The sequence below is a fragment of the Camelus ferus genome, chromosome 14, assembly GCF_009834535.1.
Source record: "Camelus ferus isolate YT-003-E chromosome 14, BCGSAC_Cfer_1.0, whole genome shotgun sequence".
NCBI lineage: Eukaryota > Metazoa > Chordata > Mammalia > Artiodactyla > Camelidae > Camelus > Camelus ferus.
This window is the reverse complement of record NC_045709.1, coordinates 24,820,685-24,827,151: the sequence shown is the minus strand read 5'-3', so window position 1 is coordinate 24,827,151 and position 6,467 is coordinate 24,820,685. Positions and strand designations below refer to the sequence as shown.

The 6,467-nt window shown below is 52.2% G+C and overlaps 1 long non-coding RNA gene across 1 annotated transcript; it reads left to right on the top strand.

Moving 5' to 3' along the window:
* The first annotated feature begins 2,754 nt into the window (after positions 1 to 2,754).
* On the top strand, positions 2,755 to 5,962 carry LOC116668615. Its single transcript, XR_004325836.1, has 3 exons — positions 2,755 to 2,891; positions 2,982 to 3,029; positions 3,815 to 5,962. It is a non-coding gene; the product is annotated as an uncharacterized LOC116668615 (long non-coding RNA).
* The last annotated feature ends 505 nt before the right edge of the window (positions 5,963 to 6,467 follow it).

Below are 6,467 nucleotides of genomic sequence, written 5' to 3'. Positions count from 1 at the left end.
GGGGGAGTCAGTGAAGCCAGGCACCACTCTGGCCCTGGGATCTCAGGGTACAGTCCCTGCCGCTCCCTCCAGGCCTCCACCCCTCCCAAGCGCTCTGCGAGTCTATCCTCCCCTGTGGGGTGAGCTTGCAGCAGTGCAGAAGGGGCTTCTGGTCATCCGAGGTGACAGTAGGCCCATGTCCACTCCAGGCCCCTTCTCCCCTCTAGAGGGAGAAAATCTCCTTCAAAAGATGTTCCACAACCTAAATGTGAGCCTACAGAGGACGAGATAAAGAAATTGTGGTGTATTTATACAATGGAATACTAATTTGGCCATAAAAAGAATAGAATAATGCCATTTGCATCAACATGGATGGACCTGGAGATCAGCATTCTAAGTGAAGTAAGCCAGAAAGAGAAAGAAAAATACCATATGAGATCGCTCATATGTGGAATCTGAAAAAATAAAACACAAAGGAACTTATTTACAAAACAGACACATACTCATAGACACAGAAAACAAACTTTGGTTATCAGGGGGGAAGAGGGATGGGAAGGGATAAATGGGGAGTTTGAGATTTGCAGATACTAACTACTATATATAAAATAGATAAACAACAAGTTTATACTGTAGAGCACAGGGAACTATACTCAGTATCTCATAATAATCTAAATGGAAAAGAATATGAAAAGGACTATACATACGTACATGTGTGACTGAAGCATGATGTTGTACGCCAGAAATGAACACAACATTGTAAACTGACTATACTTCAATTTAAAAAAAGAATAAGAAAAAGAAAAAGGCGTTACACACATGAAACCACGTGTTTACCGAAAGCCCCAAACTAGAAGCAGCACTCCACCCATCCTTCCACAGGCAGAGGGCAAACAAGCTACTCAGCAGGAAAAAGTTCCGATGCAGGTGCGCTGCGGACCCGAGGTGGGAGGAGAGTGTGTCACACCCACCGCAGGGTTCTATTTGCATGACACTCTTAAAACGGCAAATTGTAGAGACAAAGAATGGACAGTGGTTGTCAGAGGTCAAGGATGGGGAGGCAGTGGCTGTAACAAGGCAGCAGGAGGGGCCCTAGGGGTGGAAGTGTCCTGTGTCCTGATGGTGGTGGTGGCCACACGTGTCTGCATGTGTGACAGGACTGCACAGGTCCAGACATGCTCGCGTACGAGTGCATGTGACACTGGTGCGATCGGGGTGGGGAAGGGGCTGGGTCTCTGCAGTTTTGTGATCTCTACAGTCCTGCACCACCTCAGTGCTGGGAGAAATGGGGAGCTGCACAGTCTTACTCCTTGTAATTGCATGTGATCTACAGTCACCTCAAAATAATTTTTTTAAAGGACAAGATGGTGGTAGATGCTGGCTCACAGATCCCTCCTATGGTTCTTGCCACAGCCCCAGGTGGCCCACATCCTCTCCTGTGGAGAACCTGAGATGCCCCAGGAAGGGCGTCACCCCACCTCATCCTGCGAGGACCGTCCTTGTTATCATGAGAGTGTCTCCCGCTACCGCCTTGCACACCTGAGGGCAGACCTGCCCCGGGTGCTCCGGAGCCCAGGGAAAGACCAGCCCTGCTGCACCCTCTCTTCCTGGGGGTCCCCTTTTGCAGAAGCTTTCCACCTCTCAGGCCTCCTTCCTCTGCATTTCCCTCAGGAAGCAGGTAACTGACCTCTGTCTCCTCTTGGAGTGTTTGGCTGTGTCAACAGCCGTGCGGCCCCTGACAGCCATTCGCAAACCGTTGTCACCCAGAAAGGGGTCCCAGAGGGGTTCAAACTTCTTGTTGAAGGACCCACAAAATAACTGCACTTTAGGTCATGACCCAAGTCCCTTACACAAACACCAGCCCTGGCTAGACCCAGCGTGTTCTAAAACAGTGCTGGCTGTTCTAGCTTCATTTGTAATTTTGAGATTGATTTCAGGACCTTCAGCAGCGACTGGGCCCCGGGGATCCAGGAGGCACCGGCTTGTGGGATCACACTATGCTTTCAGGAGTTTTGCCCGCTGGTAGTTAAACAGAAGCTTTATTAAAAATTAAATGCCATAAGCTTACAAAATGTGTGAGACTGTGCAAACCCTGCTCTTGGAGTTAGCACTGCCTCACGCGGTGGAGACGCTGGATTTGAGGGGCCCCTTTCACTATGCACTTTGGATGTGCTGTTTCTCACATGGAAGGTGACGGTTTTGTTCCAGGAGGTGAGTCTGCTCAGTTTTCACTTCCTTCGTGGCTCTTTTTTCTGCTCCTTCTGCTGTGTTTTACTTGCTCCTTTCCCTTCATTTTATATGTTTTATTCTCACTCTGTCTTTGTTGAGACTCGGCACTGGTTGCCTTTGTTTATACCTCACCTCCAGTGTGGCGAGTCCTCCCAGGACCAGCTGTTTATGGGAGGCTCCATCAGGGGCCAGGGTCTGCCTTGGGGGGGAGGGTTCTGTCGGGGGCCAGGGTCTGCCAGGAGGCAGGGCTGTACGTGGGGGACCACCTCGGCCCCAGGCGTCATGAGGACCTGCACAGTGCGAGGTCCTATTTGGTGGCTCCAACCATTCTTTTTCATGCCAGGTGAGGCCAGGGACCCACACTCTGCTCTCCCCCTGGGTGTGACACAGTCTGAAGCTTTGTGACCTGCAGCCTCTCGGGATGTCCCCCACGCCAGCTCTCCTGTCCACGTGGTCTCCTAGCTTTGCTGGAGGTGGAGTGTGTTTCTCCTTCTCCTTTTCTTTGTTGGTCTTGGTTCCCAGAAGAGGGGTGAGTATGGTCTCCACTCTGCCGTTTCACCCCTGAAGTCTCTATTGCCCCAGTGTCCTCTGAACCCTTGCTGACGGGTCTGAGGCCGTCTTGGTTCCTCATCTGATGTCCTGAAGTTCCCTCTGGCCTCGTCCGGACTTCCTCAGCCCTCAGAGGGGTCAGTCTCCTGAGTCACGTCTTCTTTCTGCATGGGAAGTTCTCCTGTTACGTCCTAGTGTTACTCACCCTTCTCTCTTTCTCTCTGAAGTCCTAGTGGTGAGACGTCTTACTCCTGAGCCTGGTGACCTCTCCTCAGGTACGTCCCCACCTGTCCACATTGAGCTGCGTCCTGGAAGACACACTGGCTCTAGCGTCATCTCTTCCCTGGGATTTTAGGTTCAGGAATCAGATTTTAATTTCTTTCCTACTCTGCCTGTTACGAGCATGCAGTGTTTTCTAGAATGTTTCTGAGGACGACAATTGGACTTTCAGTTTGACTTTCTCTTGTTTTTACTTAGCCGTTTGCCCCGAGGTCCCTGTCTTTGTGGACCTTCATTGTACTCCCCTGACGTTCTTCTGGAAGTCTGGGGATACTGGGGTCCTCTTAGAGGGAAGTCAGGCTCATTCTGCTGTGGGTTCCCCCGGCGTCTCTGAGTGGGAATGTAAGCTGGGAGCTCGTGTCCACAGCTGGGCTCTGCTGGCTGTGCTCTCTTTAGATGGACGGTGAGGAACTGGCGGGCAGTGAGCTGGCAATTACCCACTCCTTCCCCCGCAACATGCCCCAACCCAAACCAGAATGAGGAAGCTTTTACTCTGGGGCCCCAGACACGTGCTAGGAGCTGTGGCCCAACCCAGGCTGTTGATTCAAGGTCTTTGAAGAAGAGCCCTCGGTGTCTGCCGGGTGGGGAGGGGAGAGGGAGGCCAGGGAAGCAGAGGGGCAGGCAGAACCCAGTGACACCCACACCTCAGGACCTCGGCAGGGTCCCTCCTACATGATGACATCAGCTTCCACTGTTGCCTCCCCAGCCCTTGCACACCTTCCATCCCTTCCTACCTTCAGAGCCTGCCCGCACCTCGACCTCCCTTTCTCTGCGGTGACAGGTCCACCCTCCCTGCGCGCATCTCCTGCAGTCTGCTGAGGCTTGAGGGGGGAGGAGACCCAGGTGCCTGGGGGCACCAGCCGCCCCACAGCTCCCCCAGACATGGAAACAAGCCTGCGTCACGCTGAGAGGGAGACTGGCTTTGGCCGTCTCCCGTGAATGGCGCTCTGCCGCTCCTTTCTACAGTCACCACTGCTGCTGGTTCACCTGCTGATTTGTTGTGACCCTCAACCATCTTTCTGTTGTCCTGTTGTCTGGTAACTAGTTTTCAGTTTGTGCTGAAACACTTGGACATGGTCTTTGGACACCTCTTTGTCACTACTGAATATCCCCTTTTCTGACGGAAAGGTTCTCTAGGCCATGGTCATTCTCGGGAGGGAAAACTAATGTACGTATAGTGTCTGTGGAAGGGCCCCAGTGCAGCTCCATGTTGAATCCCTGTCTGTGCACAGCTCTCGGGAGACCTGCCAACTGCTGACACGGTCCAGCTCTCTCCCAGACGCTCCTGTCGCCTGTCTTCCCAGGTCCAGCTCATCTCTGTCCGAATGCTCTGTGGTCTGAGTAAAAGTCTCATGGCTTCATCAACATGCCAGGTCCCTACACTCACACACAAAGAAGGAAAAGCAGCACCTTACGGACCACGCACTCTACTTACCTGCATGTTTCACCCCAGAGGCTGCGCTGACTTGGGAAGAGTTGTGCTGACTCACTGTCCAAGTCACTGATATCTTTTCAAATTAGTGTCACAGCAAACTGTTACCCCATGCTCACGGCCAAAATATCACGTCACACGTATTAGCTTTTGACCTTAACGTTCAAGCCACCAGCCATGGCCTACCAGGGTTTTCACAGTTTCTTAGAGTTCCAGGACACTTCTTCAAGCGAGAGCACAACATATTAAACACGCCCAGGAGGAGTTGCCCTGGTTGAACACAGGAGGCGCTGGGGTTCCGCCTTTGGCGTCCCCCACTCTGGTGGCTCAACGACCACCCTCAGGAGACATCCGGCAGAGAGAACATGTGAACAGGAAGCATTGTGCAAAGAAGAAAAAGATACAGACCGAGGCAGACCCTGAAACTGACGTGATTTGGCATGGGGGGGGGTGGGGATCACTGATCAAAAAGAAAAGAGGGTAAAACTTCAAAGAGAAATGACTAGTGTCTTCCCAGGGCCTTGGGCAGGTGGGGCCTCTGGACCTCAGCCCTTTAGCTTCAGGGGAAATCTGCGTTTTCCCTGCAGGGGGGCCAGTGGTACAGGAACAGGTCGGGAAGAAGGAAGGCACGGCCAGGGCTGGGATGGGTGTGGTGGTGAGCAGGTAGGATTTGGGAAGTCTTCAGGAACCAGATTAAAAGGGTCCTGGGAGCTCTTGGAGCAGGGGAAACAGCTTGTAGCAGCTGGTGGACCAGGGCAGGAGGGCAGGACGCCACAGCCCCAGCGGCAGGCCCCTCCCCACCTCCCCAGACCACCGTTAGCCCTGCTGAGGAGCAGAAGCTTCACTGACCTCATCACCCCAAGGAAAGCAGCAGCTGGTCTCCGACTGAAGACCTTCAGACCTTCTGTCATGCCTTTGACACCAAGACGTCTACTGTGATGTCTGTGGAAGAAGGCGAGCCGCCGCCCGTGAAACACCTCGGGTGCTTCACCCAGGCACCACAGACACCGGGGTGCCGGCAGAGGGGGACGTTCCCGGACCAAGAGTCAGACCCTGGGCCCAGCTCTGTCCCCTCCCCAGCCCGGCCACCATGAAGGCTGAACCAGCTGTTGTCACTGCTTCCTGCCTCGGTGCCATTTGACAGCAAGCACTTCCATTTTCAGAAATTAAGCGGCTCAGGTGCCTCCGGCCCAAGGATAAGATGACCATTTTCTGACATTTAAACTCAGTTTTGTCCTCGAAGAAACAAGCTTTAAGAACACATGGACTAAAGGGGGAGGGCGTAGCTCAGTGGTGGAGTGTGTGGCTAGCGTGCGTGAGGTCCTGGGTTCAACCCCAGCACCTCCAGTAAAATAGACAAATGAATAAACCTAATTACTCCCCCCTCCAAGTAAATTTTAAAAATACATTAAATAAGCAAATAATTTTTTAAAAAGACACATGGATTAACTATTGATGAAAGGATGAGTAGCAGGGCAGAGTGTAAAAGAGGGGAGACTGGGGTCCTCTTTTAAAAATAAACATAATTATTTAAATCAAATCACCGATAACTGTAGCCAGTATAATTGGGTTTCTATCTGAGGAAATCACCACCGCTTCCAGGCTTTACCTCAGTGCTGACCGGCCAGTTATCAGGCTTAACAGAGGACTTGTTCCAGCAAGTTCAACGCACTTCAAAAGCCCTTCAAGTGGCAGCAGGAACCTGAAGACCTAGCAGGTGGTTCTCAGGGTTTCTGGGGGTGAAGTAAGACAAGGAAGGCCAGTCAACTAGGCCAAAAATCTGCAGATTTTTCTATGGAAGAGGGTGGGTCACCTCTCTGTACTTTCCCGGGAGGACAAATACCACCATTGCATAAAACTAGTTAGAAGTGGGAATTACTTATGGTCTTAGATTCCCCAAGTTGGCCTCTGTCCCCTCTGGATGGCTCAGAACAAAAGAGGAATTTATCGGGAGACTCTGGCATCTGTTTTGAACCCAGAGGAAGCTGGGCTCCTGTAGGTC